Raw genomic sequence first — 25,525 nt, 5'->3', positions numbered from 1 at the left:
AAGCACTCCAGTTCGGTCCGATATCAAAGTGACGCTCTCTGTTTTTTCGATTTTATTGGAATTGTCATTTTGAATTTTTGCCTCAAGGTGAAACAGTGAACCGTGCGTATTATCAAGGCATTTTACAACGATTACGTGAAAAAAAATTATCAGAGTTATGGCGTGACAACTCTGGTTCTTTCACCACGACGATGCGCCGCACCCTCGGTTTTGTCAGTCGTCAGTTTTGTGCCAAAAATCGGATAACTGTCCTCTCTCAGCCTCCCTACTCGCTAGACCTGGCTCCTTGAGATTTTTTCTTATTTCTGAAATTAAAATCGGTGTTGAAAGGACGCCGTTTTGAAACTGTTGATTATATTAAAGCTAATTCGTTTCGTACTTTAAAGGTCATTTCAAATGAAGCTATCTAAGACTACTTCGCGAAGTGGAAAAACCGCTGGTAAGTGTGTGAATAGGGGAAGGGAGTACTTTGGAGGAAACAAGGATCAATAACCTAATAAGTTGTACGATTAATAATAAAGATTAAAAAAATAAAGTTCGGTTATTTTCTGAATAGACCTTGTATATATGCGTATGCTTAAATTACGGATCAGATACAAATAAAATTTCTGTAGAAATTTAATATTTCTATCGTATTAAAATTTATTAATAACCTTAAAATTACACATTTCAGTCTTTGTTGGTTAAATAAATTCAGGTTATTTAAAAAATCATACGAATACATTTTGCTCTTAAGATTAATTTCTAGCCTTGGCGATGACAGATTGTTTAGAGTGGTTTATTGAATGTTAAAGATAGGGTTATAAAAATCATTTGGCCCGTAAAATTTTGAACAGACACTCCATCGTTGTGACTGATTCTGTATTTCGGCCACCGTTCTATTATTAGTTAAATACTACAGGCATATAGTATGAACCAGATAGCCTGACTCGGAGGTCCAGGTATGTAACTAGCAAAATTACTCTCCAACTGATCTCGGTCCCGATACATTCTCATGATTGCGGTCTCAGTACCCGCCTAGAGGATACTGAAATTCTAATAAAGAAAAAAAATCCGTTAATACTGTGTCTGTAGGAGACTCACTTCCGTCCCGAGGAAGATGTGTCCTTTCGCGGATATGTCTATGAAAGAAGCGACTCTCAGCTGAGGGAAGAGGACGTGAAGGTATAGCTTTTTTTCCCGAAGGAAATTATACCAGCCACCCTGTTCTGCTAGCGACAAACATCCCTGCCGTATCAGTGAAGATATTGGCGCCATTCAAAACAAATATATGCAATTTATACCTTTCTCCGAACTCTGATATCAGTGAGGATGATCTGTGTAGTCTGTTTTCCCAGATTCCTTTATTCTCCCTAATAATTTGCGATTTCAACGCCCATCACTATTCATGGAACTCATCGTCATGTTCTTCCCGAGGGAATGCGTTAATCGACTGAGGCAGAACTTAGATTTCTGCTTGCTAATCGATGGATCATCTTCATCAGGTACATTTTCGTGCACCGATCTATCCTTGTGTTCAGCAATCTTTCTCTCACGTCTCACGTAGTGCGTTTTCAAAAACTTCTTTGGAAGCGATCATAGACCTGTTGTAATCTCAGTCGGTAATAGTGATTTGCCTCAGAGGTAGCCACGCAGATGGGTGATTCAGAAAGCAGATGTTTACACACCAAATTCTCGATAGCGCGAATGAATTCATCCCTTTAACATCTTGAAAATTTCCAAGACGTTGGATTGGCCGCCGTACCTGGAGTACTGCGACCGATCCACGAAGTCCTGAATGGCTACCTGAAGAGTTTTGAATGGCTACCACGAAGTCCTGATCTAACCATACCAGACAATTCATCACGGGGAATTATCAAGGTACACGTATATGCACGTCACTACACCGCAAATGAAGAATTTCGTGACGCTGAGAAGGATGCCTTCCGTAACGTAACATCAGAAATGATCCGTCGCATGTCACAGAGGACGTGACGATGTATAGAATTGTGCGTGCAACGTGAGGGTGAATACACAGACCCGCTGGACCATTAAAATTATTACTATGTATCAATTGAGTAAATATAATAATTCATTATTATATCGTATTTTTCATTTATAGCTCGTTACAAATTTCAAGTTCTAACTTTAGGGGATACGGTGACTTCCCAGCCTCCCTGAACACCCTAGAACATGTCCTGAAATTTATTACATTCTTTGTGAATCACTCTGTGTTTGTTGATGAAGTTGCTTACATATTTTGATTCGTATTTTATTTTGTTTGTTTAAAGACAATTTTTAGGAGTAATGTTTAAAAAGGAAATACTATAACTCGGGCAGAATATATTGAATTCTGTTTTCTGTGGACAGATTTTATTTTTTTACTTGTTTTTAGTAATTAATCTTTAATGACTGAAGAAATAAAAAATTAACATGGATTACGAAAAAAATCCGTAATCCCATAATTTAATACGTAAAGAATTCCATAAAATTAAAAAAAAATGTAAACCATAAAATTTGTAAATCATAAATTTGTAAAATCATAAAATTTAAAAAAATGTACAATAGTACATTTTTTTATTATTATTGGATTCACTTGGTGAATTTTTATATTGACATCTTCTCACTCAATAAAGCATCTTAATCAATACGAAAACAAAACTAATAAGTGGAACAGACTAAGTTGTCACAGCGATTTAAGTTCGTCGGTCAACAAGATGCTGAAGGAATTTAACGGTGGTAACAATTGTTAAAAGTATTTTTTAAAAATACAAAAAGTCAGATCCTTTCAATTTCTTTTTACAAATTATCTCATCAATATTAATAACGACACACGTATTATAAAATAAACACAATGCGAGTTGTTTTTTTCCCCGATCCCGTACTTATTTCTTTTTTATCAAAACCGATTGTTGTTATCTTATTTATAACATTTTGTATTTTAATTGTTGTTGGTTTTTTATGTAAGTAATATCATACAGCCGAAGTCAGTGACTGTTTTGTATCGTTACACAGGGAGTCGACGCAATCAAGTCGGCGGCCGCTAACCTGTTTGCCGATCAAGTTGAAGCTGTTACAGCCCTGGGCTAGTAACCATTATCAAGTCACGCATTTGTTAACTCTTTCTATCTTTGTTTCACTCACTTCTTCTCTCTCTGTCTTTTATCCTCGTGTCTTTTCTCTTTCTACCACCCTACAAATCACAGCTTTAGGCGCTTTAACCCGAGCGACCAATCTTAACTAGCTTACTATAAATCTTCTTCCTCACTTTAACTATATTTCTATCTCTCTTTATGCCTTAAAATAATAGTATTATGTACTTTAAGTAGGGGGAATAAATAGTCTATTCATATTTTATATATTTTTTTATTTTTGTTTATTTATTTCTCCATGAATATTTACGTCTGCCGAAGGAAAAATGTATTAACTATATACGTCTCTTGAGAATTGCCGCAATTCATTTCACTTAATATTTTTGTATTTATTTATTATTATTATTTTTTAATATACTATATAGAGTTGGTTACACCCTATAAAGTGGTCTTGTGTGTTATTCCTTAAAAGAATTAAACTTCATTATGAATATTTCTCTCAATAACGTTAAAATAAAAATTAATATAAATAAAAAACACTTTGCCAATGTAAGTTAAAAAATTCACCCTCTACTCTACTCTCTACAAACGGTTATTTCATGTAATAACTATCGCAAATTATCTTCATTTGTTAATGAAGTCGGATTGTTGTTGTTTCTGCAAGAAACCCTATTATAGCATCGTCTTTTTTAGCTTCCGGGACCATCGATAAACAATGGAAGATTATATATTCGTTAAAACGAGACATCAAGAACGATAACGCGAATTTACAAATTTAGTATGGCAAACTAATAGAAACAGCTAAGTACTTTTTTTCTTATGATGAATATAGATACTGTAGATAATTTAATAGATTTTGATATACAAAATTTGGTATAACAGATAAAATCTCTGAATATCATTTAGACAACTTTAAATTATCATGTAATAGTACTTTCCGAGACTTTGGAATAGTGATGACAATCCATTTAATTAAATCATCGGTAGTTATAAATCTTTTTAGATAACAATTGTTATATAAGAATAGATATTCTTTTTAAAAGAACAACAAGCTATACGGAATGAGTATTAAAAATTGTTTTGCAGAATTTTCTTCCTCATCATTTAACCTTCTGAAACGAGGGCATGATGTGGCTGACCAGACCACCTGGTCAGCATACATTTTCTTTCTATCCAGTTTTTTGAAAACTCAAGAATTCAGTAGTAGAAAAGTTGAATTTAATAAGAACTTAATTAAATCCCTGTAGATATGTCGAGTCAATTATGCAAAATCCTTACTAATGCATACAGAAAGCTGTTCATCTGAGACATTCCTTAGATGACGAATGGTGATGTATAAAATGTATTTACCTTATTAATAATTAAGATGTGCCATCACTACTTATTCTACAAAAAAAAATAAAAAATAAAAAGTAAATGTTTTCAAAAGTTTTATTAAACTAATGATTTTTTTTAATACAAATCGTTTAGAAATTATAAGTGTTTAATCTCATTACATAATCTCAGATTTTTAAATAATAAATATCCAAAACCAAAAATATTTTCGTGGTGAGGGCCCACCACCCCACCACGCTTAATCCCACCCCGCCCATATCGTTATGGTTCAACCATTTTGTTTGCCTTTTCTTTTACTTTTACTACCTTATCTTAGTTTAGTTTACAAATACCTGTTGATGTTAGATCTGTTCCTGTTACTTCAAGTTTTTTGTGATGTTTTTCCTTCGATTTAGTTTCTACTTGATGTTATTTGAAGTTAAATGTTTTCTTGCGGTTTCTTTTTACTTTATGTTCCTTTCTTTTTGTTTCTGTTCACCGAGACAATCCTTTTATGTGTTTTTTGTCTTAAGAGTTATCGGTATTGATAAAGTAGATTATTTACTTACAAGCTTTATAAGTCTGAACTTCGTTAAGTTTAAGCTTTGAGAGGTGTACTGTTCCTGGTACTTCTAGTTTTTTGTGATGTTTTTCCTTCGATTTAGTTTCTACTTGATGTTATTTGAAGTTAAATGTTTTCTTGCGGTTTCTTTTTACTTTATGTTCCTTTCTGTTTGTTTCTGTTCACCGAGACAATCCTTTTGTGTTTTTTGTCTTAAGAGTTATCGGTATTGATAAAGTAGATTATTTACTTACAAGCTTTATAAGTCTGAACTTCGTTAAGTTTAAGCTTTGAGAGGTGTACTGTTCCTGGTACTTCTAGTTTTTTGTGATGTTTTTCCTTCGATTTAGTTTCTACTTGATGTTATTTGAAGTTAAATGTTTTCTTGCGGTTTCTTTTTACTTTATGTTCCTTTCTTTTTGTTTCTGTTCACCTAAAGAATCCTTTTATAGGTGTTTTTTGTCTTAAAGAGTTATCAATTGATTAAGTAGATTATCTACTTACAAGCTTTATAAGTCTGAACTTTGTTAAGTATAAGCTTTGAGAAAAGTTTAAAAGGTTTACTGTTCCTGGTACTTCAAGTTTTTTGTGGTGTTTTTCCTTCGATTTAGTTTCTACTTGATGTTATTTGAAGTTAAATGTTTTCTTGCGGTTTCTTTTTACTTTATGTTCCTTTCTTTTTGTTTGTGTTCACCGAGACAATCCTTTTATGTGTTTTTTGTCTTAAGAGTTATCGGTATTGATAAAGTAGATTATTTACTTACAAGCTTTATAAGTCTGAACTTCGTTAAGTTTAAGCTTTGAGAAAAGTTTAAAAGGTGTACTGTTCCTGGTACTTCTAGTTTTTTGTGATGGTTTTCCTTCGATTTAGTTTCTACTTGATGTTATTTGAAGTTAAATGTTTTCTTGCGGTTTCTTTTTACTTTATGTTCCTTTCTTTTTGTTTCTGTTCACCTAAAGAATCCTTTTATAGGTGTTTTTTGTCTTAAAGAGTTATCAATTGATTAAGTAGATTATCTACTTACAAGCTTTATAAGTCTGAACTTTGTTAAGTATAAGCTTTGAGAAAAGTTTAAAAGGTTTACTGTTCCTGGTACTTCAAGTTTTTTGTGGTGTTTTTCCTTCGATTTAGTTTCTACTTGATGTTATTTGAAGTTAAATGTTTTCTTGCGGTTTCTTTTTACTTTATGTTCCTTTCTTTTTGTTTCTGTTCACCTAAAGAATCCTTTTATAGGTGTTTTTTGTCTTAAAGAGTTATCAATTGATTAAGTAGATTATCTACTTACAAGCTTTATAAGTCTGAACTTTGTTAAGTATAAGCTTTGAGAAAAGTTTAAAAGGTGTACTGTTCCTGGTACTTCTAGTTTTTTGTGATGTTTTTCCTTCGATTTAGTTTCTACTTGATGTTATTTGAAGTTAAATGTTTTCTTGCGGTTTCTTTTTACTTTATGTTCCTTTCTTTTTGTTTCTGTTCACCGAGACAATCCTTTTATGTGTTTTTTGTCTTAAGAGTTATCGGTATTGATAAAGTAGATTATTTACTTACAAGCTTTATAAGTCTGAACTTCGTTAAGTTTAAGCTTTGAGAGGTGTACTGTTCCTGGTACTTCTAGTTTTTTGTGATGTTTTTCCTTCGATTTAGTTTCTACTTGATGTTATTTGAAGTTAAATGTTTTCTTGCGGTTTCTTTTTACTTTATGTTCCTTTCTTTTTGTTTCTGTTCACCGAGACAATCCTTTTGTGTTTTTTGTCTTAAGAGTTATCGGTATTGATAAAGTAGATTATTTACTTACAAGCTTTATAAGTCTGAACTTCGTTAAGTTTAAGCTTTGAGAAAAGTTTAAAAGGTGTACTGTTCCTGGTACTTCTAGTTTTTTGTGATGGTTTTCCTTCGATTTAGTTTCTACTTGATGTTATTTGAAGTTAAATGTTTTCTTGCGGTTTCTTTTTACTTTATGTTCCTTTCTTTTTGTTTCTGTTCACCTAAAGAATCCTTTTATAGGTGTTTTTTGTCTTAAAGAGTTATCAATTGATTAAGTAGATTATCTACTTACAAGCTTTATAAGTCTGAACTTCGTTAAATATAAGCTTTGAGAAAAGTTTAAAAGGTTTACTTCTACCGATAGTTCCAATAAAAGTAAATAGAAAAATTGTTATAAGTTACTACGTAACTGATTAAGCATTGTTAAGAAAATAAAATTTTTGTTTGTTTGTTGTATAATTTTTATTTAATTCTTGCAATTAAAGGTGCATATATATATATATATATATATATGTATTTTATGTACGTTTCTTATTTAATTAGAGTTCAGTAATTTTTACTGTTTGCGGATTCAACTTAATTACAAGCAGTACAAGCATTATGTACTCAGTACATAATGAATGTAATGTACTCATTACATGGATTACTTAAAATAGGTAATTCAGTATATTCTATATACTGTATTACTTAGTATAAATATACTTAACATACGGAATAATACTACGGAATAATATGAAATATATATATATATATACTAGCTCTACCCGCCACGCTTCGCTGTGCTACATTGTGGTTGCATGGATGAGAAATGAGAAACAAAACAAAGCATACGTTTCATAGAAGTTTAAATTTGCAATACTTGTGGATATACAATATTTTTTGTTTTTCCACTGTCCGCGTAGATATAAAGGCTATCTGGTTTGCCGACTCGGGAACACGCAACATACAGTTGCCCATGTGAGAAGCAATCCGCATCTAAATCTAAACCACACGATTCTAAAGATTGACCTTGAGCTTTATTGATTGTGATTTTAAATGCCAATCGAATTGGGAATTGCAATCTTTTAAATGAAAATGGTGTATCGGTCGGGATTATGGGTATTCGAGGAATGAGGACATCTTCACCTTTGAAAGGCCCCGTTAAAATCGTTGCTTCCACTACGTTATTCATCAATTTCTTAACTTCAAGTCGCGTGCCGTTGCAGAGTTTTGGCTGATTAATATTCCGCAACAGGATAATTGTCATTTTTTGATCGAACCGTTGCTAGAATCAATCTAATGAGGAATGTTTTCCCAGTTCCTCCTGGCGCATCCAAGAAGAAGGTTCCCCCCAACTCCGTCATTTATCATTTGCATTATGCGATCATAAATGCCTTTCTGTTCACGCGTTAATTTGGGAATGTTTGAGTGGACATATGACTGAAGATCACCGATGTTGTAACTGTGTTCACGGCGTAAATCCACATCAAATGAGGCAATCGCAGCTCGGGTGGGTGCTGGCGTTCCCAATTGACTAAGAACTTTATTTGCATTAGATAAGCACTTGTCTTCAATATTTATCAATGCTTCGTTGTAAATGCCTTCTGTAAATTCAGACAAAAGTGAATATTTAACCTATCAAAGGATTTTTTTGGTCATTATGTAGGGATATTATTTTCTGTGTATTTGGTTATTTCGACTTTTTTGTTTTTTTAATAAAATACAGATGTTTTAGCTGTTAAATATAATTCAAAGAAATTAGTTACTTAATCAGTTATGATTTTCCTTACATTGGCAACGGCCATACGGGCTCTTTGTGATTGGTCGTTGTGTTTGACAGAGGCCATCTTGTATTGATCTGATTGGTTTTCCTTTGTTTACATTTCCAAATTAAAAACAGATAGATAGATTTATTAAAAATAGATGAAAACAATCTTTGGTGCGGGTTATATATTGTGCTAAATTTTGAGCTCAATCGATGCAGAACATTTTGAGTTTTTGAAGCGTACACAAACGAACTTATCATTTTTATATATACAGATAATAATGCTAGCTACGGTGTAGATAAATTAACTGAATTCTTTTTGAATAAGTTATTGTACCATATTCGTACTGCGACTGTTACATCACACATCCCGCATAAAAAAAAGAAAATTAAAACCTTGGATCATTAATGGTCTCATCCGGTCCATTAACATTTAAAACAAAATGAGCAACCGTTTAATATACAACTAAAAAATAAATATAACAATTATAATAAGCTTTAAAATCTAATCAAATTTAATGATTGCAAAAACAATACCTATAAAATGTGGAAAATAATGAAAGGAGTAATTGATAAAAATAATAATGTTAAAAGTAATGTTAGTATAAATATAAATACTCTGAATTCAATTTTTTGGTTATATAGATAAAAACTACGCGCATTTTTATACCTTCACTGAGTCTGGATTGCAAGATTCAGTTGAGGGAGATGGTTCCGGATTATGGTGTTGATCGGTCCCTGTTTATTAATCCGGCTTCGATTCATGAATTAGAAGCTGTTATAAAATAATTCAGAAACAACAATTGTCCTGGCTTTAGTGGCATTACTAATGTTACAATTAAATATATTTCTACCCTTATTTCAAATTCCCCTTACATTAATTATTAATAAAATCTTTAGACTGGTATATTCCTGACTAAATTTAAACATGCTGCAATTAGGCCATTTTTAAGTCCGGTGACCTTAAACTACCTGTGAATTATTGGCCGACCAGTCTGATTATTAGAATCGCAAAGATTGTGGAAAAGTTAATTAAAACTAGACTTATGAGTTTTATCCTTAAAAATAATATTATTGCAGAGAATCGATTCGGATTCCAGAACAATAAAACACTCAAGATGTCCTAATTTATTTATCGAATGAAATCTGTCCAGTTTTAATAAAAGGAAAAAGTGCCTGGTTATTTTTTTAGATTTAGTCGAGGGATTTGACACCGTTCCTCATCATAATTTACAAATTAAATTCAACACTGGAGGGGTTCAACACTGGATTTGTTAAAAAACTATCTAAGTCACCGATATCAAACAATAATTGATGAACGCCATCAAACAAATCATCAGTGTAATAGTATTAAGTTAAGTGAGTATGGATTATCACAAACAGTCCCATTTTACTTCTACTATAAGTTAACGAAATGTTAAAACTAATAGTAAATAATTGCAAAATTATTTCTTTTACCGATGATACGGTAGTGGCAGTTTGCGTTGATATTTGTTGGCCGCCTGCAGTTTACTCTCAAAAGGAGAAGTCTCTGTCGATCTATAAGAACTATAAGAAGTGGTTACATAATAATTCATTAAGTTTGAATGTCTCCAAATGGCGTTCTATCTTGGCACACTTGTCCAACCTCCTATTGATCTAAGTTGATTTAACTATTTAAAATATTACCTTTTTTAAATAATTTATCATTGATGTTTTTTTTCAAATTTAGGGAGCCATCTCCAAGTATAAAACCTATTTATAACTTAGCAACCTCTTTTTTCGTATTGAAGAATGAAAAATAATAATATTTTAAGTATTAGTGCAAATTTTTTTGACGTCAATTTTTATTACTTTTCTAAAATAATTTTATTTGTTATTCTATATTAGTTTCAAATTTGTATAGATCTAAAAGAACGACGTCCCTGTAAAAAAAACATTACTGTGAGTTAACAGAATGGTGAGAAGCATGCGTTTTGATGTAAATAACAAAATAAATTGTGTTAAACAATCTGAAGAGAGGGTACGGAAAAAGAATAAGGGTTTTTTTAGGTATTGATAAAAATAAAAATCTGATGTGGACCACATGAGTTCCTTGTACGCCTGTTAAATTACATATTCACAATTTTTACTGCACTTGATTTAAACCTAGTTCATTTGAAAGTGAGGTACGATCCTCCAATTCTTTAATAAAGTTACAGTTACAGTTACACATTTGCTGAAATATTAGTTTTTATTAATATCAAATATTTATACAATTATTAATTCACCACCTTACATGAAATATTAGGATAGAGTAAAAATCCCTTTATTAGCTGTATTACTAAATCAGTATTATTCCTAACTTCGTGAGTTGTTCATTAACAAAAGTTTCATACTTTTGGTGTGTCGTATAAATAAATGTTAATAATAATTAAATTATTCCGTTTACTGGGTACAAATGTTAATTTCGACTTTACGGTGTAAAATATTCTGTTTTTATTATTGGATTATTTGGTGAATAATCAAAAATGAAAAAGAAACAATCATACAGGAAAAAGAGAGATAACATAAAGAAATATACGTATGTCAAAAAAAGGACAAGAATATGAATATGAAGAGAAAGAAATTGTTAAGAACAAGGGAAGAATAAAAAGATTAAGAGAGAATGCAGAAAACATAAAGAAGAGAAAATTTGAAAGCTAGATAACGTGTACACAAATTAAGATCACAAAAATTATATCAAACTAAAAAGCGATTAAATGATTGGCAACAAAAAACAAATAAACGAAATGATGATCAACTCCGACTTAGGGAGAATATTGTCCGAAAATAGCAGAGGAGTATTGAACTAAAAGATAAGAATTTTTGCAATTTATTAATGATTGGGTATGTATGCCTCAGTGTATATGTTGTTCTTGTGAGGGTCTATTTTTCAGTCACTCTATAGTTAACTTTAATGTATATAAAATTAAATAGAAATTTTAGAATAATTAAATAAAATTAAACTAGAAAATCCAAAAGTAATAAGATTCTAAATTATGATTTTCAATTAATATTAAATAATCGGATGTTTCACCAAATCTATTACATATATACATATGTAACAATGCCTATTAAATTACATATTTACATTTTTAAAAGTACATAAAAGTTTATTTCACTAATAATTTCTGTTCTTTCTTCTTCTTTATTATTATTGAATTATTATTTATTGTACAAATTTTTGTTACATCGCGGGTTAATAATTATTAATAAATCAATATATTTAAATTTAAAATATATATATATATATATATATATATATATATATATATATATATATATATGATGTTGGATTCGACCCGATGTGCCTTCCCTTGTAAGATCCAAATATTCCATTAATTAAACTTTTATTTGGCTATAACTCTGGAACCAATGAAATTAAGTACCACTTATGATATATCATTGAAAGCTCTCAATGAGGGCTTATTATTGCAGTTAAGAAAGAGTAAAAAATCCAAATGTTTTAGCATTTTGGGTTTTTTGGACACTTTTGGTTCAGTCAATTGCACTGACTGAACCAAATCAAAATGTGAGGTGCACAACTAGATGTTACAACAGTCCTAAATCCAAAATTTCAACATCCTACGGCTAATCGTTTTTGAGTTATGCGAGATACGTACGTACAGACGTCACGCCGAAACTAGTCAAAATGGATTCAGGGATGGTCAAAATGGATATTTCCTTTGAAATCCGAAAACCGAAATTTTTCGCGATCACAATACTTCCTTTACCGTACAAGGAAGTAAAAAAAGGATGCAGAAAGATTATTTAAAGAAGTGGTAACACCTTTGCTCTCTGTGTAATATAGGATCAAGTATTATTTTTATTTACTCCTAAAATGTTTTCTGCTAAATTTTCTTTAGTTTTTGTTTGAAAATATACAAATATCTAAATGATAACAGGCTATTTAATAATTGAATTCTAACTAAGAAATGATATCAGGGAAAAATTTTCAAATCGAGAATGTAACAATGTAAAAATTATTAATTATGAAGCATTTTATGTGACCACTTGAGGTAGTTCCTGTGTAGCATAATAAAAGTTTCACCGAAATCTGCAAATTTTATGAAAATTAAATTTTGAAAAAATATTTAAAAACAAAAAAAAAAATAACGCTTCGAATTGAAAACCTCCTTCGTTTGTTGAAGCCAATTAAAAATTTTGTTCAATTTCATTTAGGTTTAAAATAAGCTTTCTTTCCCAAAATTTAATTAAATTTATTCCATAAACCATGAAGTAGTAAAGACTAGATGTATAAAATAAATATTTATAAATTACTGGTTCGAATAAAAACGTAAAAAATATCCTACATCAGAACTGGAATTCAGTTTTGGTTTTGCAATCTGTTAAAATGTAATTTAAACAGTTCATCGGAACGAGTTTAAGAATTATTTAAAAGAAAATTTCAGGAGAATTTTAATGATGGTTTTAAGTATACTATTTTACGAATGCAGTATTCTCATACGTTGTAATTATTCAGACAGTCTCACTAGAACGCTTTGCTTTTTTATTATTATTTTTTGATAGGCCCAACCGATTGCTACTGGCCATAGGTTAGCGTACTCGTCAATTAATTAGACAGTTCGTTTAAAACAAGATTAAATACATCTTATATATTATATTTCAATCAAATTAAAATTCCCCGTTATACTCGTATAAAAAAGAATTTATGTATACATACATGTGTTGAGTCTTTTAATCTTGTTGAAAGCATTAATTCTTAAATTCTGGTCAATTTTCCTCTTGTTTAATATTACTTATTCGGATCAGGATAGATTTGATATGTTTATGTAAGTGAAAAAAATGTATAACGTATAAATTATTTACAAATATGTAACAAAATTAAATAATAAATTAATGCTACGAACTAATTTAAGTGAATTAATAACGTAATTTCAATTTCGTTGTATATTTAATTAAAATCAGTTCCCTGTAATCTTTTTTCGGAGATGTACAAAGAAAAATTATTTGTGGCTAAACAAAATTATTCAAAAATCAATTTGTGCAAAATTTTTTATTATTATACAAAATCTTTCGTACAATAAATTCTTATTTAAACGAAAACAATTAGGCAACTGGTTTTATTTTAGGTTAACATGTTTTTTAACTTTTTATCTTCTATCTTTCATAGAAATTCATTCTTTGTAAACTTCATTAATATATTTAAGGCTTTATTATTGGCTAAACGTTATTTGATTCTCGTAAGGTCACCATAGTGTTCATTTTCGAGTCTGTTTCCGTATTTTGTTTTTATGGAATTGGTGACAGAAAATCCATGTTCGCATTTTGCATTGGATGCTTGAAAAGTTTCCATAATGTTATATAGAAAGGAAAGGAAAGTTAAGGGTTAATTTGGACAAAGGTTAATGTATCGGTAAAGGTTTTGAAAATTCTAGTTTACTTTTCTCTAGAATTGTAAATTTCGATTCTGAATATTCGTTTCATATTTTATCTACATTAACGTTTTTATGTCATAAATTCTGATTATTTTTTAGAACGCTGTATTATATTTTGCTTTCCGAAATTAAAATTGTTTCCTGAGTTTGTAATAATTTCATTATCAAATGTTTTCCAATTTCTTAAGTTTTCAGCTGGAAATCTGCTAAGTGCAAACATACGAGGTGTGATAAAAAAATACGGTGAATGAATTTTTATAGCGGCAACTGCCGACGCTACATCCATATGCTGTAATTTGTCCAATAGCGTGATCAACTGAGACAGGCAGGGACAAGTTGTAACACGTTCGAGCTTGCCAGTCAACTGCCAGAGCCGCTAGAGTGAGGTTGTGTTTATCGTGTCTGTCGCGCAACATGGATTTTGAACAACGCATTAACATTAAGTTTTGTTTTAAGTTGCAAAACAGTGCCAAAGAAGCTCACGAAATGTTAGAATCGGTGTACAGCGATAATGCGGTAACTTTGAAGACTGTGTACAAGTGGTATGACCGATTTAAAAACGGAAATGAGTCTGTTGAAAACGAGCAGCGTGCGGGACGTCCAGTAACCTTAAAAACAGTTGAAAATGTGCAAAAAGTGGAAACAATGGTTCGTTCAAACAGGCGAATGACTATTCGAGAGCTATCGGAAGACCTTAACATCTCGTTCGGATCCGTTCAAAGCATTTTAACTAATGAATTGCAAATGAGACGAGCGAGTGCAAAATTTGTTCCCAGACTTTTGAGTGATGAACAGAAGGAAAATCGTGTGTCAATTTGCAAGGAGTTGAAGGGTCATCTTCATACAAATCCGGACTTCGTGGACAAAATAGTAACTGGAGATGAAATTTGGGTCTATGGCTATGACCCTGAGACCAAAATGCAGAGTTCCCAATGGAAAACCAGTTCATCTCCTCGCCCTAAAAAGGCACGTCAGTCAAAATCCAACATCAAGGTCATGCTCGTTGTTTTTTCGATAGTGAGGGCATAGTGCGATCAGAGTTCGTTCCAAGGGGAATAACTGTAAACTCTGAATTTTATAAGGGTGTACTGCAACGTTTGCGAAACGATGTACGAAGAAAGCGACCAGAAAAATGGACCAATGGCTTTCTTCTTCACCACGACAACGTGCCGTGTCACACCTCGCTTCTCATTCGCGAGTTTTTGGCATAAAAAAGTGTTCCTGTCTGTCTGTACACATCCGCCATACTCACCAGATTTAGCACCATGCGACTTTTGGCTCTTCCCAAAAATTAAAACTGTGATTAAAGGAAAACGTTTTGACACCATTGCTGACACTGAGAGGGCCACGACCGAGCAGCTGAAAGCCCTTCCGAAAGACGCCTTCCAAAAATGCGAGTCATGGAGTCAACGTTGGGATAAGTGCATTGCTAGCCAAGGATAGTACTTTGAAGGAGATTAAATCGAATTCTATGTAACCTTATTACTGTTTTTAATAAAAAATTATTCACCGTATTTTTTGATCACATCTCGTACATGTTCAATAAATATAATATTAATTTTCAATCAAATAATAATAATAACCATCATTGTTCAATATAATTTTGACGTTCCGATAATATTTCTCTTACAGTGTTACTGCAAAAGATTTCGTGTCCTAAATATTGAGTTTTTAGTTTTTTAATTTTAATTTTTACATACAGATGAGCATCAATAATTGTTAAATCACTTTTTGTAGATGTTTGCTCGTCTAATACATCTTTCAGAGCAAATATCGCTGCCCGATATTGTGGATTAGTCAGACTTTTTTCACAATCTTTACAAATGGGGTCGTTGCAATCTGTGTTAGTTCTAATCAAGTTTTCTATATCCTGCATAATAGATACATTTTTCCATGCATCATCTAATCCTAAATCTTCCCTAAGAAATTCACGTTGTATGCTACTCCGCAGTCTCAACTAAACGTGTCATTGAGTATACCTTGCATATTTACATTAGCTGATTGAAGAAGCTCGGGGAATAAATTTCTCTGTGCAATTTATTGCAATACCTCTAAAATCATTGCGCAGGCACGCACCGACGCAGCTTAGAGGAAACTATGATTAAAATGTTATTGTTGTGATTTATTTTTTGACAAAAATTTCTTTTATGTTAATTATAAATCGTAATTGGTAAGATTTTTTACTTAAATTTGACAAAAGTTATGTTTTAGGTAATTTAACAAATTTATGAAAGGAATTATCGTTTTTTACTGAAATTTTGAAGAAAAGTAGGGTGTAGCTTTCGGTTGCTCGGTGGGAACGGGAATAAAATTGATTTTTTTTCGTTTTTAGGTATGAGAAGTACGAAAATGCCATTCACATAAAATGTAATTTTCTTATATTCGTATATATATATATATATATATACATATATGGTTGGACGCATGCCAGGGAAGATTTCTGAATTAGTTTGGACCCGCTAGGTGGCGCTAGCGTCGAGATATTTCGAAAAATTGTATTATGGTCCGATTTGCCTCATATTCAGAATACATGTTACTTAATGGAAAGATTATGTCTGCAAAAAATGAACCCGCTAGATGGTGCTGGGGTTGAGATATTTAAAAAATTATATTTATGGACCGATTTGGTTCGTATTCAGAATATGAATATTAGTTACGTGAAAAGAAATAATATTTTTGCTAAAACTATACCCGCTAGGTAGGGCCGGTGTCGAGATATTTACGAAACAAGCAAACAAAAATACAAACAGATGTTTTTATTTTAAATATATATATAGCAACCGATTTACGCGCAGGCAAAAAGGAAAAAGGGGAAAACGGGAAAGGATAAAAAGGAAACGGGGAGAGGGGGAGGGAGAAGGGTGAAAGGGAGAAGTTTGAAAGGGAAAAGGGGAAGGAGAATAAGTGAAAGGTAAAATTTGTGAAGTTCAGTTTTTAATTTTTTTATCAAATTTTTAATTGTGTTCATTTAAACTTTTTCTCTCCCACTCTCTCACTCTCTCTCTCTCTCTCTCTCTCTCTCTCTCTCTCTTTCTATATATATATATATATATATATATACATATATAGCAATAGCGAACCATTGCCGGGTCTGCTAGTTATGTATAAATGAAGATGAGGATTTGAAATAAATATAATGGAGATGCTAAAGATATTAAGAAAAGTTAACGAAATTAAGGACGTTTCATAAGACATTACAAAATAAGCCAAGACTCTTGCCTTATTTCAGCCTGGTTTCTTGACTAGGCTGAAATTTTATAAAACAGTGGCTTTACTGACCTTGATATATGGAAGTGAATCCTCATGAGCAAGAAAAAAATGATAGTATCATGCAGGCAGCGGAAATAAATTTCTCGGGACAGTGTAAGACTGTACGAGGATGGGCTAAGTTGCGGAATTGAAGATATTCGGAGTTGTAGACTTTTCCCTCGATGAACGAATAAGATTATATAAAGAATGAAGTGATCCGTCTTCAAAGAACGCCTGAAAATCGATTCCAATGGCTAGTAAGAAAATTTAAACCAAAAGGTAGTGTTTGACACTTTGGTGCTAAACAATGAGTGCCGCAACAAATTCTTTTTTAAATGGTTAACGATGAGAAATCTCACAAAATTTTGGATTACAAAAATTAAATCTTTTCAAAAAATTACTCAATTTAAAAAAAAAGTATATGTATATATATATATATACGACTGAGAAACCTCAGCTTTTTTCCTCGCTGAATTTTATTTACTCTTTCAGTTGTCTTATGTTATTTTTTTTATTTAAACAATAAATCGTCACAATTTCTAAAAACAGCACATTACGCTCACACACAAACACGCACGCGCGCACCATCATCAGAAGATGGAATTTTGTAAATTAGGAATCATTTTTTAAATAAAAATTTGTGATGCATATTAAGTAACAAATAAAAAAAAATAATAATAATTTTTTTCTTGTAAATTTACTGTGAAATTAATTAAGTACACGTAACAAATGTAATGAAATTCCAATCTTCATGGTAGAAGACTCCATCATTCATCCGGAAAATTCTCGGTTCGAATTCGATCGGACATGACAAATTTTATGGTAAAAATTTCTGTATTTCTATTCATATTGTAGTTTTCTGTTGAAAGCGTAGACAATCGTAAAAAATATCACCAAATTTCATAAAAACAAAAATTAGGTGTAAAAAAGTAAAATGCGATTTAAGATATCAATCTATAAACATATTTTCTGTATTCTCAAATCTTGCTTGTAAATAAGAATCTCCTAGCAGATAACATAATAAACAGGTTACATGTAAATATCTTACAAAAGAGAAAAATAAATAAAGTAAAAGTTGTTTCGTAGTAACAGAAAATAGTTGTTATTTTTAACAGAAAATATAATAATGTTAGAAATTTTTTTATAAATTTTCTGATAGTTGTTGGACCAGAGAACCTCTTAAATCGCCCAGAACTTTTCTTTCTTTTTCCTGTTTAGCCTCCGGTAACTACCGTTTAGATAATACTTCAGAGGATGAATGAGGATGATATGTATGAGTGTAAATGAAGTGTAGTCTTGTACATTCTCAGTTCGACCGTACCTGAAATGTGTGGTTAATTGAAACCCAACCACAAAAGAACACCGGTATCCACGATCTAGTATTCAAATCCGTGTAAAAATAACTGGTTTTACTAGGACTTGAACGCTGGAACTCTCGACTTCCAAATCAGTTGATATGGGAAGACGCGTTCACCACTAGACCAACCTGGTGGGTAAATCGCCCAGAACTATTTAGTTAAAAAGTCACGTACGATAGCTAATTTTCTTTTTGCTGAAAATACCAATAGGTTTTATTTTTAATTATCGAACGTAGGATTATTTAACTCATAACCTAAGAATTCTGCGAATTTTTTCATCTTATCAAATATATTAAATTTTCAATTTATCCAAAATTGATTTGCATCTTCTTTTATTTATTTATACTGTAACAACAGGTGACTTCCGTTAATAAATACTGATGGACAGTAATGAATATTGAAGCGTATGAAAAATAAACTGATCGAGAATCAAATCCGTAATCAACAAATGAAAGGCAGAAACTCTACCTTTCCGCCACGGGAATCGATGATAATAATAATCTTGCCGGGATTAAGCAGCTTTGAATCGGCTCCGAATCGGTCATACGCGAATAAAAAATTACGTTTCTTAACCGGAAAGAAAGTTCTATATGCAGTGGCAACCGCTTATTGTTAAACGTCTAAAAGAAGAATGCATGATATGTATGAAAACTTCAGAATGAGGCACAAATTAACAAATATAATTGCTGCTGATTTAGAAAATGGCAAAGAAGAAATAATAGTTGCTTACCTATATGCCAGCGGATTACTTAACCGTTTATAAAAAGCCTTTGACAAAGTCAATGTATGTTATATCGGCTAAGAATCCAATGTGTTTGCACACGGGGGCCTTTTTGTACCTGGGAACTTTTTCACCTGAATATGGAGTTTCACAATCTACTTAGTATTGTCTAAAGTATTTTGTGTATTTTATTTGAAAGATTGTTTAATGTTATCGTCTTAATCTTTCTGTTTTATATAAATGTCCCCTTACATCTGCCGATCCTACTGTTGATTCTAGTCTCTTTTTAACGAATGTGACGAGGGCAAACAACCTTAGAAGTCGATGTCCATATAAATCTAATATTGATTCTGTTATTAATGAAAAATAAAATCCCTGTAAAAAAAAAAAAAAAAATATTTAACGTAATAATAGTTATATATGAAAGCGGAAATCAAAATTGTAAAAGATACGGTTATAAAACAAACACGTGTTGTAATAAAACCCGTCTGTTTGTATTACATTTGATATTTTTTTCTAACTAGTATTTCTTTAATTAAAGTACTTGAAATATGATAATTTAATATACCTTCTAAAAATGCTCTACATTTTTTACTTCCTTGTTCGAAGTAAAAAAAGTAATGTGATCGCGAAAAATTTTGGTTTCAAGATTTCAACGGAAATATTCATTTTTACCATCCCTGAATCCAGTTTTGACTAGTTTCGGCGTGACGTCTGTAGGTACGTTCGTATGTATTTATGTATCTCGCATAACACGAAAACGATTAGCCATAGTGTGTTGGAATGTTGGGTTTAGGACTGTTGTAACAACTAGTTGTGGATCTCCCTTTTCGGTTGCACTCGACTAAACCAAAAGTGTCCAAAAAGCACAAAAGCCAAAAAAAATCTGGATTTCGAACTTTTTCTTAACTGCATTAATAAGCCCTCATTGTGAGCTTTTCGACGATATGTAATAAGTGGTACTTAATTTCATTGGTTCCAGAGTTATAACCAAATAAAATTTTAATTAATGAAATATTTGGATCTTAGGGGAAGGCACATCGGTTCGAATCACACTTAATCTCCTTTCTAACTTTTTTTTAAAATTTAATTATATTGATTTATTAATAATTATTAACCTCTCAATGTAAATTAAATTTTAGGATGAATAATAATTCAATAATAACAATATATATATATATATATATATATATATATATATATTAAAAAATATCAGAAGTGTTTAATGAAATAGAATTTTATTTACTATTCATTTTAAAAAAAAATGTGTAAATGTAATTTAATAGGGATTCAAGGAAGTCATGTGTTGTCTACATCAGATTTTTTATTTTCTTGATTGTAATTAGTTGATTTTACGGTTACATAGAATAGTTTTTAAATCCAAGATTACTTAGTTCATGATTGAGCATTGAACATTTTTATCTATAATTTCATCAATATTTATTAGTTTTTTTTTGTATCATTTCAAACCTACGAACCAATGATTGTGTAACCGATCATAAAAAAAAATCTCTTGTAAGAATTTGTTTTATACCGATTGAAAATATTTTTAAAAATACAACTTTTTATGATTTGCTTAAATATTTATTTTGGAAGATAATGATAAAAAAATACTTTATACCGAAGAAACAAAATTAAATGAGCAATTGATTTTTTTTTATAAAACATTTATTATCATTATTTTTTAACGACAAAGTATATTTTGTATTTAGTAAGATATAAATTGCAGATCCTTCAAATGTATTGAAGCTACCGCAAAAGTAAATATAATAGTCAGAAAATTCGCAGGAGAATTAAAACTGACATGAAAAATGTAATTATTACTTGTTAGAACCGTGAGGAGTTGAATATATTACTATTTTTCTTACATTTAAGTATCTCCAGGATCCTTTCATGAGCTCTTTCTTTTTTCTCTCTCTTTCTTTCTTTACATATTGTTCTTATCTCTACCTACTTTTAAATCCTTTTAGTAAAAAAAAAATGTTTCTTATTTCATAAATCTGATTATTAAACATTCATGTTTAAAGATTGTTGACAGTGACAATTATCACTAAAAAAAAAAAAAAAACATTTAATTTACTAACAAATAACTTAGCATTCTAACCGGTTGTATTTTAATATACATAAAATAAATAAATAATAAAACAGTAGGTAGTAAATTTTATATATTCATATAAAATTTCAAGTTAGTAACTTGAAAAAATAGTTACATTTTTGTATTTTATTTATTTTTTTTAAATTTATTTCATTATTAGCTAATATAAAGTGTGATTGATGTTATTTGTTAATATCTCTCTAGAATACGTGCTTAAAATATCTATCTACGTATCTACCTTTTAAATCCTAGAGTAAAACAACTTCCATTTTTATCGATAAGTTATCATCACTACACATCTTACTTTATTTATTTTTTCAAGAGAAGTTTATTTAAAAATCCGTTTCCCATAAATCGTGCGTACTTATATGTATGGATAATATATGAATGCTTAAACATGATCATAAACATGTTCATAGCTGAAAGTATAATAGAAATTTTAAAGATGCTTAGATATTTCAACTGGGTATTATATAAGGTAAAGTTAAATAAAACGTTGGTGCATTTTTTTTTTAAATTTCCCACGATAAAAAATGTCCAGATTAAGTAAATAATTTTATTGATTTTAGTATATTTTTCTTTAATATTTTGTTTATCTGTTGTATAACCTTAAATAAATTTGACTATCAGTTCATAAATTAAATTCTAATTTTTTTCCGACGATTTTTTAACGCTTAATGACGTAAGACCAAAGGATATTCATAAATTCTTTTGTAAAAAATATTAGGTTTTTGATGAGTCGAGTATGTTGAAATGAGTAATTTTTTAAATATGTAAACGTTTCGAAGACGATCTTGAATCAGTTAATCGAGTTGATAAACAGTGCATTAGTGGCTGAAAAAAAATTGGATTAAGAAATTAAGCAAAATTCATGATTGAATTTTTATTAGAAAAGTTGATGAAAAGAAAAGGTTTTCTAAAAACCCACCGAGTTGATCTGGTGAACCCGTCAAAGCAAATCATCTGATTTCGAAGTTCTAAGGTTCAAAGTGAACCCGTCAAAGCAAATCAGCTGATTTCGAAGTTAAGAGTTCTAAGGTTCAAATCCTAGTAAAGGCAGTTACTTTTATACGGATTTGAATACTAGATCGTGGATACCGGAGAGTTATTTGGTTGTTAGATTTCAATTAACCACTTATCTCAAGAATGGTAGTCCTGAGACTGTACAAGACTATACTTCATTTACATTCATACATCCTCTGAAGTAAAACCTTACGTTGGTTCTGAAAGCTAAACAGAAAAAGAGAGATGGTTTCGAAGTAAAAAAAGGTTTAAGCTAATTTTTGGGGGCATGAAAACTAGAAGTAGCAAATAATGTTCCGAAATTGTTCAATTTTAATCCGTTAGAAAATTGTATTGTCCAGAAATTTCTAAGGAAATGATGAACGAAATAACTGTTTATCAAGATTTTTGACGTCAAACTGGTAAACAATCTTGAATTTACGGCTACGATATCAAAACAAAGGTCAACTTCTCTCAAGGAAGCCAAAAAATTTATCATTGCTTTCTTGTTTGCCTTGGTATTATAATGTGAATTTATACCTTATGTGTTACGGATAATAATAAATATTATTTTGTTATTTTAAGATGTTTACGTGAAATTATGTATAAATCAGGACAGATTTATAAAAGTATATTTCATGGGCATTAACCATAATAATGGTACAGCTCACACGTCCTTGTTTATTCGGGGATTTTTATATTAAAAATCCACAAATAAACTATCAAATGATACCTTTACCACATTTTTATTAGTAATAGTCCTATATATATGTCTTTTCTCTTCAAGAATTACAAATCCAAGAAAAGGAACTTTTTAATTGCAGAATAAATAAACAGAAAATGAATTGGAAGATTATACTGGGAATGTTATGGAAAACTGGAAAAAATTGCTGTAAGTGGATATTTTTGTTTTAAGGATTACTATGAAAAAGACAGTATGAACATAAATGAAGAAAGAATACTTTTTATTAAACGAAAATTTCTTGAAATTTTTATAAAAATTCGTAAATATTGTACAATCTTTCTAATAGTACATGTAAGTCGAACTATTAGTATAAAATTGTGTTTAGTGATTGAATGAATGTAAATGAAATTGTCTTTGCTTATTGCTACGTTTTCACCCCCTCTTGCCGTAGGGAGCTGAAACCTAGCGGTGGCTAGGGTGCCCACAGCCAACTATGGTCACCAGACATCACGCCACTCTACGTTACAAGCGCTCCCTCGAGCACAGTACGTAGCGTCAAGTAACCATCTACTGACCCAAGGCGGTCGTGTCCGGATGGACTCTCTCAATTCTTGTTCGTATTTAAGTTTTATTTAGCTTATGTTTGCTATTTTTAAAGTTAAGTTATAAGTTACAAGCGTTAAAATTATTTTAAACCGCCAAGACGGCGTACAATTAAACAATCCTTCAGTAATTAACAACGTTTGGTTTTGTCTTCATTCAAAACCAATGAGCACATACAGACCACCCTCGCTCTAAAATCTATCGCAACGCTGTTGAACAATGGCGTCCCGTTGACGTCGCAACACTTATATATACTTCACATCTCGACTTAATATGTAGGATATGTTTTATTACAAATGTTATAGTTTCCGAAGGAAAACTATTTTTAATCTTATAATTAACAATTACTGAATAAATCTGACAGAAATTTTCAATATAAATAATTTATAATTTTGTTTTGATGTTATTTTGCGTAAAATATAACACACACAATTCAAAATTTGTTATGAGCTGGTAATTTTTATGGTATGACTGAATTTTATATTCGAATGAGAAATAAAATGCATATCCTTCAGAATTTTGTTTTATACTTGAATAAATTTTACCGATTGATTTACATACAAAGGGATCGTCTTCATAAAATTGCAAACATACATTTTTTATTTTACCTTTCCCTTATCAAAGAAAGTACATTATGAAAATGTTTAAAATGTATTAAAAATAACAAGAGATAAAATATTAAAAATTAAAAAAAAGAGTGCCAAAAAAAAACTATTGTTCTTTAATATAGGATAATTAAAGAGCGTGCGAGAGACAATTTTGTATATACGAGTAGTATAATTTTCTTTTTCAAACTATTTAAACTTATTTAAACGCGCGCGCGCGCGCGTGTGTGTGTATGATACTGTTTCAGAAGTTAATTAATAAAATTTACTACTGTAATTCATTCATTCAATATCATAGCAGATCTTAAAACTTAACTATTTTCGATACAAATAATTCGATACTGAAAATACTATCGATTATCGATTTAGAATAGTATGTATTTTGTAGCCTTTGTTTACAAATAAACAAACATATATACGTATTTATACATACTCCCGGTAACGTAAGGATTAGAACGCGGGGTTATACGTCTAAATCGGTTCAGCCGTTGAACCGCTACGGTGAAACTAACATACATACACACATAAATACATTCCATTTTGGGTAGTCGTGTAAAAACGACAACATTTAACAGCTATAATGTAATTATTTTAAATCTAAGTAATATTTTTAAGACGTAAATAGGAGAATAATATGTTAATTTTTAAGTAATTACAAACCGACTACAAATGAACAATTTTTCATGATTACAAATCCTAAAAAAATTGGTTCATTACGAAAGTGTATATAATCTATTTTTTTTATTAAAGAGAATGATCAATTTTTTATTTTATTTTATGTGTTGTATTATTGATACAAGTAAAGCGTCTGAAGTACAAACAGTACTTTTTAGGGTAGAGGTTCTTTCTCTATGAATAATGATTTCAATTATATGGTGAATTCAGTGGAAGGTTCAATATCATTTACATTTTGGTGGATTTGGCATGTTTATTAACAACATTACCCGGACTCAGAAATTAAGGCAACGGGAAACATCTTCCCTAATAAACCTGGCATGAGTTTTTTTTTTTTTTTGTTTTTTTTGAGTGACTGTTGTTTAATGCTAGGTTGCCAATAAACTTTGCGTTATTGCAAATTAATTATTAGAATCATTTTAAAAATTTCTTCGGTGTATAATAATGAAGTTTGTCAAACTTCGGTGGATGGATATTAAATGTACTGAGATGAAATAGATGTAAAAAAACTGTTTGTGTTAAGTGAAACTGTTTTTCTAAAAATCTTGCGTTTAAAGAATTGATATGTGTTTCTCTTACCGCTGAATTATGTGTAAGTAAAGAGAAACTTATTCAAATTCTTAATAAAAAATAATTATTATCCTATTTATATTTTGCGGTAGAAATTTGTGTTCAGCAAG

Source organism: Lycorma delicatula, chromosome 9, assembly GCF_047948215.1.
Source record: "Lycorma delicatula isolate Av1 chromosome 9, ASM4794821v1, whole genome shotgun sequence".
Taxonomy (NCBI): domain Eukaryota; kingdom Metazoa; phylum Arthropoda; class Insecta; order Hemiptera; family Fulgoridae; genus Lycorma; species Lycorma delicatula.
This window is presented reverse-complemented; position numbering follows the sequence as displayed.